Source organism: Mus musculus, chromosome 3, assembly GCF_000001635.26.
Source record: "Mus musculus strain C57BL/6J chromosome 3, GRCm38.p6 C57BL/6J".
NCBI lineage: Eukaryota > Metazoa > Chordata > Mammalia > Rodentia > Muridae > Mus > Mus musculus.
In genome coordinates this window covers 29,909,021-29,925,267 of record NC_000069.6, presented here as the reverse complement: position 1 = coordinate 29,925,267, position 16,247 = coordinate 29,909,021, and the positions used below count along the sequence as shown (strand labels likewise).

At 40.1% G+C, this 16,247-nt stretch overlaps 1 long non-coding RNA gene across 1 annotated transcript in view; it reads right to left on the bottom strand.

The window, feature by feature from the left end:
- Positions 1-1,076: 1,076 nt before the first annotated feature.
- The window catches only part of Mannr (Mecom adjacent non-protein coding RNA), a 33,175-nt gene continuing 18,004 nt past the window's right edge, over positions 1,077-16,247 (bottom strand). Inside the window, exon 2 of the long non-coding RNA NR_110437.1 lies at positions 1,077-2,278. This is a non-coding gene — a long non-coding RNA (Mecom adjacent non-protein coding RNA). The remainder of the gene's footprint in view (positions 2,279-16,247) is intronic.

Genomic DNA, 16,247 nt, shown 5'->3' with positions numbered 1-16,247 from the left:
AGGGAGGCAGCTGAATATTTTGTCACTAAGCAAACCCTGTATAAAGGTTACAGCTCCGGGGTTGGACAAACACAGGGGACAGGGACACAGCATTCCTATACTGGATCCATCACCTTCGTGGCTCTGGGAATGTCTCGTTGCTTTCTGAGCCATTGCCACTCACCCTTTGCTCTGTCCTAGCCATCTTTCATATGTGGTGAAGGCATTACAGAATTAAGGGATGCCAAGAAGCATGCTCTCTCTCTCCTCTCTCTCTCTCTCTCTCTCTCTCTCTCTCTCTCTCTCTCTCTCTCTCTCTCTCTGTATGTATGTGTAAAGAACAATAGAGGACTTCTTGACAATACTTCAGTTAAACCGTGTATAAGCCTGTAAATCCACATGTGCTGTGGCCCTCATGGTTAATCCCTACCTGAACTGTGCTACCTTCTTCAGTGCCCCCAAGCCCTGTTCTTATATCTTCAGTGTATAATCTTCATTCCTTTGCAGCTATTTATGGAAAGCTCTGTGCTAACCCCTACCTACAATTGTTGCCTCTCCTTTTCTCCTATTGTATATAACTCATCTATCCTTTTTCTATCTATAATGTATCTATTATCTATCTATGGTCTGTCAAATATTTATCATTTCTCCATTATATTTATTATCTACTAACATCTATCTCTCTCTATTTATCTTCTATCTATTATCTATCATTTTCTATAATCTATCTATCTATCATCTATCTATCTATCTATCTATCTATCTATCATTTATTTATGTATCTATCTTGTATCAGACATTTCTCTAGTATCCTACACACCTATATATCTGCTTGTATGACTTCACCCAACAAAATGATTAACTTCATATATATCACAAGCCTGGCAACGACATCCTAATTCTAACAGTAAAGAGTCAAATTTCTCTAAGCTTCAGTTTCTCTGAATATACTGAGAATATTTTAATTGTAATGTCAGAATTTGTTTGAGGAGGGCATTTTAGATTGGAGTTAATATGTGCGAATTGTCCAATAATAATGCCTAATACTGTGCTGTAGATTGGAATCCAGAGATTTGCATTTTGAAATGATGACTTGTGCACACAAAGTTTATTGGAAATACCCTGGAAATCAACACCCGAGGGTGAAAGAAATATACAATCACAAAGAATATCCCAGCACATCCTGTGAGGCCTTTAAAGTAATTCCATAGAATGTTGAGGGAAGTCCATCATATCTCAGTATCTTCCAGTCACTCAATGAAGGCTGGTCTTGGGCAGGAGACATTCTCTTGGGTACAGAGACCATGTTCACCTGACAATAATAATCAGCAACCAAAGGACACAGTGGTTAGAATTCTGCAGATATTTCTGTTGGCCTTGCTTGGCTTCCCTTTTTAACACCCTTAGTCTTCAGGACTCTGGTGGTCATCTTTTGCTAGGGAAACTCAAAAGAGTATTAGTGGAGTGAGCTGCGGCCACTACGATTGCAGCTATTCCTCAGACTATAGCAGAAACCTTTCAGGTCTCACTGGTATCATCCATTCTTAAACCCCTTGGTTGGGATATGTGATAGCTAAGTGACTTATCCAGTAATGATGGCTCAGATTCTTCTCTCTGAGACACCTGTTCTCAGAGTCTTCATGCCTTTTCCATTCATGCTTGGGTCATTTGTTCCTCCGCCATACAACCTGGCAAGGGAGTATCAAAAAATAAAACCTTGACCTCATATATGGTAATACCTCTTCTGATTTCTGGGATCAAGGTTAATTATTTTGTTGAAGCAGTTGGTCTTGATATGCAAAATCCAATGTGATCAGGCAGTGGCTACAGTTTGATATTTACCAAAATGCATGTGCTAGCATACCAGTATAAGTCTCAAAGCTTCTAAACCTGCAAGCATCTCCAGCACATGTTCCAAAGGTCAGTGGGAGTGACAGATATAAGACCACCTTTACTTCTACTAATTACATATTGGACTGTGTATTCAGAAGAGACAACTATACCATGAGGTAAATATAGGTGATACATTGTACTATGAAACATAAGAGCCATATTCCTTAAGCTGCATCTCCTGGATGTTTTTTTAGTGGAACCCTTCCATCATCTTTCCAGGACCACTGAGTGTGGTGGCTTATGATGGTGACCAGTGGATCGTAAAGCTGCATATCTGACTCTTTCTATAATCCACAGCATCTTTCTTTTACTGCACAGAGTCCATTGGTTCAATGTGATGCTATGTGAGGTTCCATGTTTGGGATAAAGCTCAGTACATTCTTGGCTGAAGGCACCATTAGAGAACCTGTGAGAAAAACATATCTGTATTTAGATTTCACACTGATTGCACTGAAGGGGACTTGATATCTCTTTAAAGGTAAAAGGGGGCCAATTGTCAGTGTGTAGTCAAATTGTACTTCTTGATATTTGTTGCCACATAAAAAACACAATTTTGACCTCTACTGATAGCAAGTTAAACAGTTGGTAGTGGCAATAACTAGATAGCCTTCCTTGAGCAAGAGTTCATGTTTCTATTCCATGTAGATATATAATTCCTCTTGTCTGGTGATTCCATTCATGAGTCTTTTGTTTAAGAACTAGGGCTACCAATGAGCAAAGTCTGCTCTGACAGTAATTAGATATTTAATTTCTTTTACTTAAGCTTAATTTGAAGCACAAACAACAATAAAGGCTTATATATATATACATATATATATATACATATATATATACATATACTAGAGTATTATAATATTATGGAACATTATAAAACAATGATTACAATCTAAATTACTGATACATGTATCAATTGATAGCATGCCTTGTGTGTGTGTAGTCTTCAGATCACTTTCAATTAGCCCTTTCCTAGCAAACTTTAAATCTACCATGCACCATTATTAACCATATTCATTTGATGTGTATTGTAACTTTGGGACTTTGCCGTCTTACAACTGGGCATTTTTACTCTTTGGTCAATATCTCTCCATCTTCTCCTCCACAGTTCTAGACCAACCCCATTCTATTCTGTTTCTGGGCTTCTTTTGTCTTTAATTTTGTTTTTAAAAACCTCTTCAATGACATATAGTATGTTTGGAGTGTTCTGTGATACATACAACTTTACACTTCCTGTCTTGAATGAACCTGCATAGATTCTTGTCCCCTAAACCTCCTTCCTGTTGACTGAATATTTCACAATCAGACACTTTGAGACACAAGTGTTGCCTTCATTTTCCCACAGGGATGTGCTCCACAGAGGCAAGGATGTTTGTGTTCATTGCTTGCATTATATTTGGGTTTGCTGTGACAAAATGCCAGGCAGACTCACGTAAGAAGGAAATATTGATTCTATTCCATTGGTCTACTTGTCTGTCGCTATACTAGTACCATGCAGTTTTTATCACAATTGTTCTGTAGTACAGCTTTAGGTCAGGCATGGTGATTCCACGGGAGGATTTTTTAATCCTTGAGCAGAGATTTTGCTATCCTAGGTTTTTTGTTACTCCAGATGAATTTGCAGATTGCCCTTTCTAATTCATTGAAGAACTGAGTTGGAATCTTGATGGGGATTGCATTGAATCTGTAGATTGCTTTTGGCAAGAGAGCCATTTTTACTATATTGATCCTACCAATCCATGAGCATGGGAGATATTTCCATCTTCTGAGATCTTCACACAATATGTACTCACTGATAAGTGGATATTAGCCCAGAAACTTAGAATACCCAAGATATAAGATACAATTTGCAAAACACATGAAACTCAAGAAGAACAAAGACCAAAGTGTGGACACTTTTCCCCTTCTTAGAATTGGGAACAAAACACCCATGGAAGGATTTACAGACAAAGTTTGGAGCTGAGACTAAAGGATGGACCATCTAGAAACTGCTATATCCAGGGATCCATCCCATAATCAGCTTCCGAATGCTGACACCATTGCATACACTAGCAAGATTTTGCTGAAAGGACCCTGATATAGCTGTCTCTTGTGAGACTATGCTGGGGGGGGGGGGGCTAGCAAACACAGAAGTGGATGCTCACAGTCAGCTATTAGATGGATCACAGGGCCCCCAATGGAGGAGCTAGAGAAAGTACCCAAGGAGCTAAAGGGATCTGCAACCCTATAGGTGAAACAACATTATGAACTAATCAGTACCACCCCCCGCCCCCCGGAGATTGTGTCTCTAGCTGCATATATATCAGAAGTTGGCCTAGTCGGCCATTAGTGGAAAGAGAGGCCCCTTGGTTGTACAAACTTTATATACTCTTACACGCGTTCACACGACCGGTCAGGAAAGACGCAACAAACCGGAATCTTCTGCGGCAAAAGCTTTATTGCTTACATCTTCAGGAGCAAGAGAGCAAGAGAGAGAATGGCGAAACCCCGTCCCTTTTAAGGAGAATTATCCTCTGCCTAGGACGTGTCACTCCCTGATTGGCTGCAGCCCATTGGCCCAGTTGTCATCACAAGAAAAGCAGAACACGTGGCGGGAAAACTGCCCCTGCACGTGTGCAGATTATTTACTACTTAGAACACAGCTGTCAGCGCCATCTTATAATGGCAAATGTGAGTGCGGCTCCCCACAATATACCTCAGTACAGGGGAACGCCAGGGCCAAGAAGTGGGAGTGGGAGGGTGGGGGAGTTGGTGGGGAAGCGTGTGTGGGACTTTTGGGATAGCATTGGAAATGTAAATGAAATAAATACCTAATAAAATTTTTAAAAAAGAAGGAAAGATTGATTTTTCTTAATGTTTCAGGGAAGCTTCAGAGCAGACATGGCAAAGCTGCTCATTGGTGGCAGGAATGTGCAGCAGAATTCTTTATGTGCTGGTTGGATCAGCAAGCAGAGGTTGGCATCAGAATCTAGTCTGGGATTTAACTTTCAAAGGATCAACCTTAGCACCAACCGTTGCCAGATAGGTCCCACATTGTCCAAAGGCTGTGCCATCTCCACAAGCAACTCAACCACCTGAGAAGCACTTGTCAAATACAACGCCTGTATGAGAACGGTTTAGGTTGATACTCTACCACTGCCCAAAGCTCTTTCAGTTAGCATTTCCCATCACTACTGTCTTTCAAAGTTGCCTATGAGTAATGGTGGCATGCCGTCAGCTCAGGACAACCCATCTATGAACCTAAGTAAACACCTTCCCATTTCCCGTATAATCGTTTCCTCTTACTGTGTGACCATGAGTATGACCCGAGAAACAGGTGCTTGTCCAATAGCATTGGGGAATGCAGACAACTAAGTAGCATTGCAGTTCATATTGTGTTCCCTGGACCTGCTCATCACATGGCTTTCATTGTGATTTGAGTTACCATTGGGACTCACCCACATGTTTGACTCATGAATAGAGGGTTCTAGTTTATAAGAGGCAGGTGTGGTTAGATAGATACAATATTTCTTTACCAGGTTCTTCAAATTGACTATAGTCTCTATTAAGCAATCTAGACCCTAGTGTCCAAGGGTTCTAAAATTCTCATTTTCAAATTACCTGACATTGCTCTAGAACTGTAATGACCCATGCTTTGATACTCCTATAGGTCCCTATGGTTTTGGACCTGCTCCTGATACTCTCATACGGTGGTATCTGCTGCTATGTGGCCTCTTAAGTAGAGAACTTAACTATCTTCACTGTGTTCTCCTAACAATCCAGGGAGACCTAGAAGAAACCTACTGGCTCCTTCTTAGTGATGGAGGTATGCAATGATTTGTAGTCCATGTTGAGCAGGAAATTCTTACACAGGCAGATCATATATCCAAGGATTTTGAATGTTATAGGAGGTTTATGAAATGTTTTTAGATCTGTTTCCAAGCCTCAAGTGCATATGTGTGTGTGTGTATGTATGTATGTGTATATGTATGTGTAAGTATGCACACATGTGTGTGTGTGCTTGTGTGTGTCTAACTACAATGCTATCACCAGTATAGGGGCCAGAACAATTTCTGAGGCTTGTGAAGGTTGTCTGTTAGGTTCAAACCCCTTGTACTGCATTATGATGGAGAGAGAAAAATTAGCACAGAGATTTCAACAAGATTATCCATACCTTGTGTATTCTAAGTTTTTGGGCTAATATCCACTTCTCAGTGAGTGCATATCATGTGAGTCATTTTGTGATTTAGTTACTTCAGTCAGGATGATATCCTCCAGATCCATCCATTTGCCTAAGAATTTCATAAATTCATTGTTTTTAATAGCTGAGTAGTACTCCATTGTGTAAATGTACCACATTTTCTGTATCCATTCCTCTGTTGTGGGACATCTGGGTTCTTTCCAGCTTCTGGCTATTATAAATAAGGCTGCTATGAACATAGTGAAGCATGTGTCCTTATTACAAGTTGGAACATCTTCTGGATATATGCCCAGGAGTGACATTGCTAGATCTTCTGGTAGTACAATTTGCAAAATGTATAAAACTCAAGAAGAAGGAAGACCAAAGTGTGGATACTTCGTTCCTCCTTAGAATGGGGGAACAAAATACCCATGGAAGGAGTTACAGAGGCAAAGTTTGGAAAGTTACAGCTGAGATGGAAGGAAAGACCATCCAGAGACTGCCCCACCTGGGGCTCCATCCCATAAACAAAACCCAGACACTATTGCATATGTGTAGCAAGATTTTGCTGACAGGACTCTGATATAGCTTTCTCTTGTGAGGCTATGCCAGTGCCTGGCAAATACAGAAGTAGATGCTCACAGTCATCAATTGGATGGAACACAGGGCCCCCAATGGAGGAGCTAGAGAAAGTACCCAAGGAGCTGAAGGGGTCTGCAACCCTATAGGAGGTACAACGATATGAACTAACCAGTTACCCCCAACCCCCCAGAGCTCATGTCTCTAGCTGCATATGCAGCAGAAGATGGCCTAGTTGGCCATCTTTGGAAGGAGAGGCCCTTGGTCTTGCAAAGATTATATGCCCCAGTACAGGGGAATGCCAGGGCCAGGAAGGGGGAGTGGGTGGGTTGGGGAGCAGGGTAGGGGGAGGGTATAGGGGACTTTCAGGATAGCATTTGAAATGTAAATGAAGAAAATATCTAATAAAAATTGCTTTTGAAAAAAAAAAGATTATCCATGCCTATTCCTTTTCTTATCCAACTGAAAAGAATATGAATCCTGCCTGATCTTAACTTTTAGTAAGATTACAAAAGAATTCTATTACCAGATCAATAGCCTTGTGTAATACCTCTAAGCTTTATTAATCTGCTCTAGCAAAGGTACCATCCCTGGTTTTACATTATATTTGAGGTTCCAGAATATTTGAGTTTGTAACAGTTCACAGTCGTGCTCGGCAGTCCTTTCCCTTCTTATTTTCTGTTTTTGGTTTTTTTTTTTTTGTTTTTGAAATGAAACATTAATCGTTTTTAATCCAGTGTTACAAAAACCATATAAGAATATGTGGGAGTGGCAAGTAGTTCAAGCACTCAACATAATTACCCAATCAGATGATACCACACTAACATTCTTGAATTTCCAACCTCTATGAAAAATTGTAAAAGCACATTAAGGTTTCCTTAACCTAAGCTTCTTGAAACATGCTGCATGATAAATTTCAAGTTTTTAAACTCTATTTAATTAAGAAAGTAATTGCTTGCTATGAATCTCATAATGAGTTCTTAAATTATTAATTTTCTTACATGTCTACATACATATTGATCCAGAGATAGGAAAATATCCAACCAATAAAGACAGGAATACAAATGCATTATACTCAAAAAGTAAAAATATTGAAATAATCAGTAGTCAACCTTTAAACATAAGCAATACCCCCAATACTCTATATGTTGACACTTATTATACATACTAAATTCAATTCCCATATAACATGACAGGTACCATATGAAGTGTCAGGTGGAATAAGAACTAGATAGTAATACATTTTGGCAGCAATAAAAAAGATGTCTAGATAAAAAAAATGAGAAGATAATATATTTCCATCTTGAATATCACTTTAAAACTGTCGTTGCTGATGGTGGCAACTGGGTAGGGAGGACCAGCATGGTTTTCTTTGGATTGACACATTTAAGTGTTTCTTTTTTTTTCCATTTTTTATTAGGTATTTAGCTCATTTACATTTCCAAAGCTATACCAAAGTCGCCCATACCCACCCACCCCCACTCCCCTACCCACCCACTCCCCCTTTTTGGCCCTGGCGTTCCCCTGTACTGGGGCATATAAAGTTTGCCTGTCCAATGGGCCTCTCTTTCCAGTGATGGCCGACTAGGCCATCTTTTGATACATATGCAGCTAGAGTCAAGAGCTCCGGGGTACTGGTTAGTTCATAATGTTGATCCACCTATAGGGTTGCAGATCCCTTTAGCTCCTTGGGTACTTTCTCTAGCTCCTCCATTGGGAGCCCTGTGATCCATCCAATAGCTGACTGTGAGCATCCACTTCTGTGTTTGCTAGGCCCCGGCATAGTCTCACAAGAGACAGCTACATCTGGATCCTTTTGATAAAATCTTGCTAGTATATGCAATGGTGTCAGCGTTTGGATGCTGATTATGGGGTGGATCCCTGGATATGGCAGTCTCTACATGGTCCATCCTTTCATCTCAGCTCTAAACTTTGTCTTTGTAACTCCTTCCATGGGTGTTTTGTTCCCAATTCTAAGGAGGGGCATAGTGTCCACACTTCAGTCTTCATTCTTCTTGAGTTTCATGTGTTTAGCAAATTGTACCTTATATCTTGGATGTCCTAGGTTTGGGGCTAATATCCACTTATCAGTGAGTACATATTGTGTGAGTTCCTTTGTGAATGTGTTACCTCACTCAGGATGGTGCCCTCCAGGTCCATCCATTTGCCTAGGAATTTCATAAATTCATTATTTTTAATAGCTGAGTAGTACTCCATTGTGTAGATGTACCACATTTTCTGTATCCATTCCTCTGTTGAGGGGCATCTGGGTTCTTTCCAGCTTCTGGCTATTATAAATAAGGCTGCTATGAACATAGTGGAGCATGTGTCCTTCTTACCAGTTGGGGCATCTTCTGGATATATGCCCAGGAGAGGTATTGCTGGATCCTCCGGTAGTACTATGTCCAATTTTCTGAGGAACCGCCAGACTGATTTCCAGAGTGGTTGTACAAGTCTGCAATCCCACCAACAATGGAGGAGTGTTCCTCTTTCTCCACATCCACGCCAGCATCTGCTGTCACCTGAATTTTTGATCTTAGCCATTCTGACTGGTGTGAGGTGGAATCTCAGGGTTGTTTTGATTTGCATTTCCCTGATGATTAAGGATGTTGAACATTTTTTCAGATGCTTCTCTGCCATTCGGTATTCCTCAGGTGAGAATTCTTTGTTCAGTTCTGAGCCCCATTTTTTAATGGGGTTATTTGATTTTCTGAAGTCCACCTTCTTGAGTTCTTTATATATGTTGGATATTAGTCCCCTATCTGATTTAGGATAGGTAAAGATCCTTTCCCAATCTGTTGGTGGTCTTTTTGTCTTATTGATGGTGTCTTTTGCCTTGCAGAAACTTTGGAGTTTCATTAGGTCCCATTTGTCAATTCTCGATCTTACAGCACAAGCCATTGCTGTTCTGTTCAGGAATTTTTCCCCTGTGCCCATATCTTCAAGGCTTTTCCCCACTTTCTCCTCTATAAGTTTCAGCGTCTCTGGTTTTATGTGAAGTTCCTTGATCCACTTAGATTTGACCTTAGTACAAGGAGATAAGTATGGATCGATTCGCATTCTTCTACACGATAACAACCAGTTGTGCCAGCACCAATTGTTGAAAATGCTGTCTTTCTTCCACTGGATGGTTTTAGCTCCCTTGTCGAAGATCAAGTGACCATAGGTGTGTGGGTTCATTTCTGGGTCTTCAATTCTATTCCATTGGTCTACTTGTCTGTCTCTATACCAGTACCATGCAGTTTTTATCACAATTGCTCTGTAGTAAAGCTTTAGGTCAGGCATGGTGATTCCACCAGAAGTTCTTTTATCCTTGAGAAGAGTTTTTGCTATCCTAGGTTTTTTGTTATTCCAGATGAATTTGCAAATTGTTCCTTCTAATTTGTTGAAGAATTGAGTTGGAATTTTGATGGGGATTGCATTGAATCTGTAGATTGCTTTTGGCAAGATAGCCATTTTTACAATGTTGATCCTGCCAATCCATGAGCATGGGAGATCTTTCCATCTTCTGAGATCTTCTTTAATTTCTTTCTTCAGAGATTTGAAGTTTTAATCATACAGATCTTTCACTTCCTTAATTAGAGTCACGCCAAGATATTTTATATTATTTGTGACTATTGAGAAGGGTGTTGTTTCCCTAATTTCTTTCTCAGCCTGTTTATTCTTTGTATAGAGAAAGGCCATTGACTTGTTTGAGTTTATTTTATATCCAGCTACTTCACCGAAGCTGTTTATCAGATTTAGGAGTTCTCTTGTAGAATTTTTAGGGTCACTTATATATACTATCATATCATCTGCAAAAAGTGATATTTTGACTTCCTCTTTTCCAATTTGTATCCCCTTGATCTCCTTTTGTTGTCGAATTGCTCTGGCTAATACTTCAAGTACTATGTTGAAAAGGTAGGGAGAAAGTGTGCAGCCTTGTCTAGTCCCTGATTTTAGTGGGATTGCTTCCAGTTTCTCTCCATTTACTTTGATGTTGGCTACTGGTTTGCTGTATATTGCTTTTATCATGTTTAGGTATGGGCCTTGAATTCCTGATCTTTCCAAAACTTTTATCATGAATGGGTGTTGGATCTTGTCAAATACTTTTTCTGCATCTAACGAGATGATCATGTGGTTTTTGTCTTTGAGTTTGTTTATATAATGGATTACGTTGATGGATTTTCGTATATTAAACCATCCCTGCATCCCTGGAATAAAACCTACTTGGTCAGGATGGATGATTGCTTTAATGTGTTCTTGGATTCGGTTAGCAAGTATTTTATTGAGGATTTTTGCATCGATATTCATAAGAGAAATTGGTCTGAAGTTCTCTATCTTTGTTGGGTCTTTCTGTGGTTTAGGTATCAGAGTAATAGTGGCTTCATAAAATGAGTTGGGTAGAGTACCTTCTACTTCTATTTTGTGAAATAGTTTGTGCAGAACTGGAATTAGATCTTCTTTGAAGGTCTGATAGAACTCTGCACTAAACCTGTCTGGTCTTGGGCTTTTTTTTGGCTGGGAGACTATTAATAACTACTTCTATTTCTTTAGGTGATATGGGACTGTTTAGATGGTCAACTTGATCCTGATTCAACTTTGGTACCTGGTATCTGTCCAGAAATTTGTCCATTTCGTCCAGGTTTTCCAGTTTTGTTGAGTATAGCCTTTTGTAGAAGGATCTGATGGTGTTTTGGATTTCTTCAGTATCTGTTGTTATGTCTCCCTTTTCATTTCTGGTTTTGTTAATTAGGATTTTGTCCCTGTGCCCTTTAGTGAGTCTAGCTAAGGGTTTATCTATCTTGTAGATTTTCTCAAAGAACCAACTCCTCACTTGGTTAATTCTTTGAATAGTTCTTCTTGTTTCCACTTGGTTGATTTCACCCCTGAGTTTGATTATTTCCTGCCGTCTACTCCTCTTGGGTGAATTTGCTTCCTTTTTTTCTAGAGCTTTTAGATGTGTTGTCAAGCTGCTAGTATGTGCTCTCTCCCTTTTCTTCTTGGAGGCACTCAGAGCTATGAGTTTCCCTCTTAGAAATGCTTTCATTGTGTCCCATAGGTTTGGGTACGTTGTGGCTTCATTTTCATTAAACTCTAAAAAGTCTTTAATTTCTTTCTTTATTCCTTCCTTGACCAAGGTATCATTGAGAAGAGTGTTATTCAGTTTCCACGTGAATGTTGGCTTTCCATTATTTATGTTGTTATTGAAGATCAGTCTTAGGCCATGGTGGTCTGATAGGATACATGGGACAATTTCAATATTTTTGTATCTGTTGAGGCCTGTTTTGTGACCAATTATATAGTCAATTTTGGAGAAGGTCCCGTGAGGTGATGAGAATAAGGTATATCCTTTTGTTTTAGGATAAAATGTTCTGTAGATATCTGTCAGGTCCATTTGTTTCATAACTTCTGTTAGTTTCACTGTGTCCCTGTTTAGTTTCTGTTTCCACGATCTGTCCATTGATGAAAGTGGTGTGTTGAAGTTTCCCACTATTATTGTGTGAGGTGCAATGTGTGCTTTGAGCTTTACTAAAGTGTCTTTAATGAATGTGGCTGCCCTTGCATTTGGTGCGTAGATATTCAGAATTGAGAGTTCCTCTTGGAGGATTTTACCTTTGATGAGTATGAAGTGTCCCTCCTTGTCTTTTTTTGATAACTTGGGTTGGAAGTCGATTTTATCTGATATTAAAATGGCTACTCCAGCTTGTTTCTTCAGTCCATTTGCTTGGAAAATTGTTTTCCAGCCTTTCACTCTGAGGTAGTGTCTGTCTTTTTCCCTGAGATGGGTTTCCTGTAAGCAGCAGAATGTTGGGTCCTGTTTGTGTAGCCAGTCTGTTAGTCTATGTCTTTTTATTGGGGAATTGAGTCCATTGATATTAAGAGATATTAAGGAAAAGTAATTGTTGCTTCCTTTTATTTTTGTTGTTAGAGTTGGCATTCTGTTCTTGTGGCTGTCTTCTTTTTGGTTTGTTGAGTGATTACTTTCTTGCTTGTTCTAGGGCGTGATTTCCGTCCTTGTATTGCTTCTTTTCTGTTATTATCCTTTGAAGGGCTGGATTCGTGGAAAGATATTGTGTGAATTTGTTTTTGTCGTGGAATACTTTGGTTTCTCCATCTATGGTAATTGAGAGTTTGGCCGGGTATAGTAGCCTAGGTTGGCATTTGTGTTCTCTTAGTGTCTGTAAAACATCTGTCCAGGCTCTTCTGGCTTTCATAGTCTCTGGTGAAAAGTCTGGTGTAATTCTGATAGGCCTTCCTTTATATGTTACTTGACCTTTCTCCCTTACTGCTTTTAATATTCTATCTTTATTTAGTGCATTCGTTGTTCTGATTATCATGTGTCGGGAGGAATTTCTTCTCTGGTCCAGTCTATTTGGAGTTCTGTAGGCTTCTTGTATGATCATGGGCATCTCTTTCTTTATGTTTGGGAAGTTTTCTTCTATTATTTTGTTGAAGATATTAGCTGGCCCTTTAAGTTGAAAATCTTCATTCTCATCAATTCCTATTATTCGTAGGTTTGGTCTTCTCATTGTGTCCTGGATTACCTGGATGTTTTGAGTTAGGATCCTTTTGCATTTTGTATTTTCTTTGACTGTTGTGTCGATGTTCTCTATGGAATCTTCTGCACCTGAGATTCTCTCTTCCATTTCTTGTATTCTGTTGCTGATGCTCGCATCTATGGTTCCAGATCTCTTTCCTAGGGTTTCTATCTCCAGCGTTGCCTCACTTTGGGTTTTCTTTATTGTGTCTACTTCCCTTTTTAGTTCTAGTATGGTTTTGTTCACTTCCATTACCTGTTTGGATGTGTTTTCCTGTTTTTCTTTAATGACTTCTACCTGTTTGGCTGTGTTTTCCTGCTTTTCTTTAAGGGCCTGTAACTCTTTAGCAGTGCTCTCCTGTAATTCTTTAAGTGACTTATGAAAGTCCTTCTTGATGTCCTCTATCATCATCATGAGAAATGTTTTTAAATCTGTGTCTAGATTTTCGGGTGTGTTGGGGTGCCCAGGACTAGGTGGGGTGGGAGTGCTGCGTTCTGATGATGGTGAGTGGTCTTGATTTCTGTTAGTAGGATTCTTACGTTTGCCTTTCGCCATCTGGTAATCTCTGAAGTTAGCTGTTTTAGTTGTCACTGTTAAGAGCTTGTTCTTCAGGTGACTCTGTTAGCCTCTATAAGCAGACCTGGAGGGTAGCACTCTCCTTAGTTTCAGTGGGCAGAGTATTCTCTGCAGGCAAGCTCTCTTCTTGCAGGGAAGGTACCCAGATATCTGGTGTTCGAACCGGACTCCTGGCAGAAGTTGTGTTCCACTCACTAGAGGTCTTAGGATCCCTTCTGGAATCCTGTGTGGGCCTTTGCGGGTGTCAGGCAACTCTGCTGGCAAGGTAGCCTGGGGCTCAAGTGGAGCGGAAGGGGCTTGTGCCCCAGATCAGGCCCGGGTAGCCTGCTTCCCTATGTACTGCAGTCTCAGGTTCTGCGCTATTGGATTGGGGCAGGCGCTGTGTTCCACTCACCAGAGGTCTTAGGATCCTGTGGGGAGTCCTGTGTGGGCCCTTGCAGGTGTTGGGCAAGACTCTGCTGGCAAGGTAGCCCGGGGCTCGAGTGGAGCGGAAGGGGCTTGTGTCCCCTTCTTATTTTCAAACCAGAGCCTGCCGCATCCACTTGGAAAAGCTGAAACATACTCATATCAGAAATAACCAAAGTCCCCTTGGCTGTGACCCTTCTCCCTGAGCCAGTATGTTTCAATAATTGTTCCTACCTTCCTTCTGGTATTTCAGTTTCTAGTTCCCATCATTATTGTCAATCAGAGTCTGTGCAAACCTCCCTGTCATCTGTTCTAGCCTCTACACAGCAGGGCACTCTGAGTGCCTCACCAGTGCTGGCTCTCTTCGGACCTGCATATTACATATCATTTTGGGAAGCTATCGTTTGGATTTCTTGCAGAAGTGTCTAGGGTTTTGCCTGCTTTTCAAATTGTATGTCTGATTTGTATGGCTTGTCTTTAACTTATTAAAAGAATTACGTTTCCTCTCTTTTCAAACTATCCAGGTGAATCTACTTCATTTCTCATGGACCAAACTTCTACAAAACTTCCAAAATCCATCTAAAAATGTGGTAATACTGTCTCTCTATGATTCTTTATTTGATAAGCAAATCCTGGGAAATAAAGGAGTGATTTAATAACTGTTCAACTTTAAATTCCCACCTCTCTGGTTCAGCAGGCTCAGGATCCAGTCTTGTGTGTATGGTCCTGGTGTTAATTGGCCCAGAGTTATAGACGTCATGATTTCTTTGAAATGTGGACCACTTCCTTTCTCAGCAGACCCCGACCCTTCCCTGACTGGGCTATATGAAGCCTTAATTCAGTTACTAGCTTAGGAAATATTATTGAGACAGCGAGGAAGGATGTCTTGTTGCTTCTGCACTATATTCAAAGTGTGATACTGACTTTGAACATGGGGAAGGCCATCTGTAAAGACTGAGAGTTAAGTTAATTATAGGGAGACGTGTGGTGTTTTAATCATTGGCTCTGCTCTCCTCCGTCCAAGCTGAGCTCTGGAGTGACAGAGCAGCCATGGTGGAATGTGCTTTTAAAGGTTTGAATCTCCAGATCAATGTCAGGCACTGGTCCACAGCCTTTTCTGCCCTCAGCCTATAGAAATGGAGTCTCTTTATAGTGGCCAAAGCAGCTAACTTATTTTTGCACTTATTCTTCATGTGGTAAATAATTACAAAAAAAAAAAACTTTCATTTTTTTTGTTGTTTATTCATCTGATGCTTAATCCTTGACCGTAAAATTTGATATTTATATTTGTTTTATAAAATATTTCAGTAAATAAATGTAGATACCATTTAACTTACTATGTAGCCCAGGCATATATTTAAAGTTTGATCCTCCTGTCTTAGTGTCCTAAGTGCTAAGGGTTGGAATTGTGTTCCATCACACTAAAGGATCAGTATGGTGGCCCTGATGGCCCTTCTGTGCTATGACATATACATTATAGTGCTTTCTATTGATACTTGCCTTAGATATCTAATAATTGCAACAATTATCTTCTAATTTCAGTACCTTAAATGGTAATAAGCATACATTATCTCCTATAGACCTCTAGTCTCTGCCTCAGCAACTGTCACAGGCTGGTCACATGTTCTCCTGGTCCTGGACTCAAAGCAAGTTTGATTGATGAAAGAGTGCTTCACGGTCTTGCTATACATTGAGTTACAACTCAGAGTATTGCCATAGGAGATCCTTAGCTGCCTTCTTGACAGGGTAGTAGGCTTCTGAAAGACAGAGTAAGCAGAGGTTCCAAGGTGGGAGTTTCAGTGTGTTGATATGTAGCCTCAGAATTAACTCAGTATCAATTTGACAATATTCTGTTAAGTGTTTAAACTATCAACTCTGACAATATTCTGTTAATTATTTAAACCACCAAGTCTGCCTGCACAGGAATTACAGGAAGGAGTTCATGCTAGGCAGAAGGCTTACGGTGCCCATTTTACTGATGCCCACTTTAACACAGCATTTGGATTTTTGTGATCAATGAAAATGTTGACAGCTACAATACTCCTACAATACTCCTGCAAGTTGTGGCTGTACACAGTCTTCTGAAGCAACCTTAATGGGGTCTTTATTATAACTCTAGCAACCGAGCTCCAAAATTATGT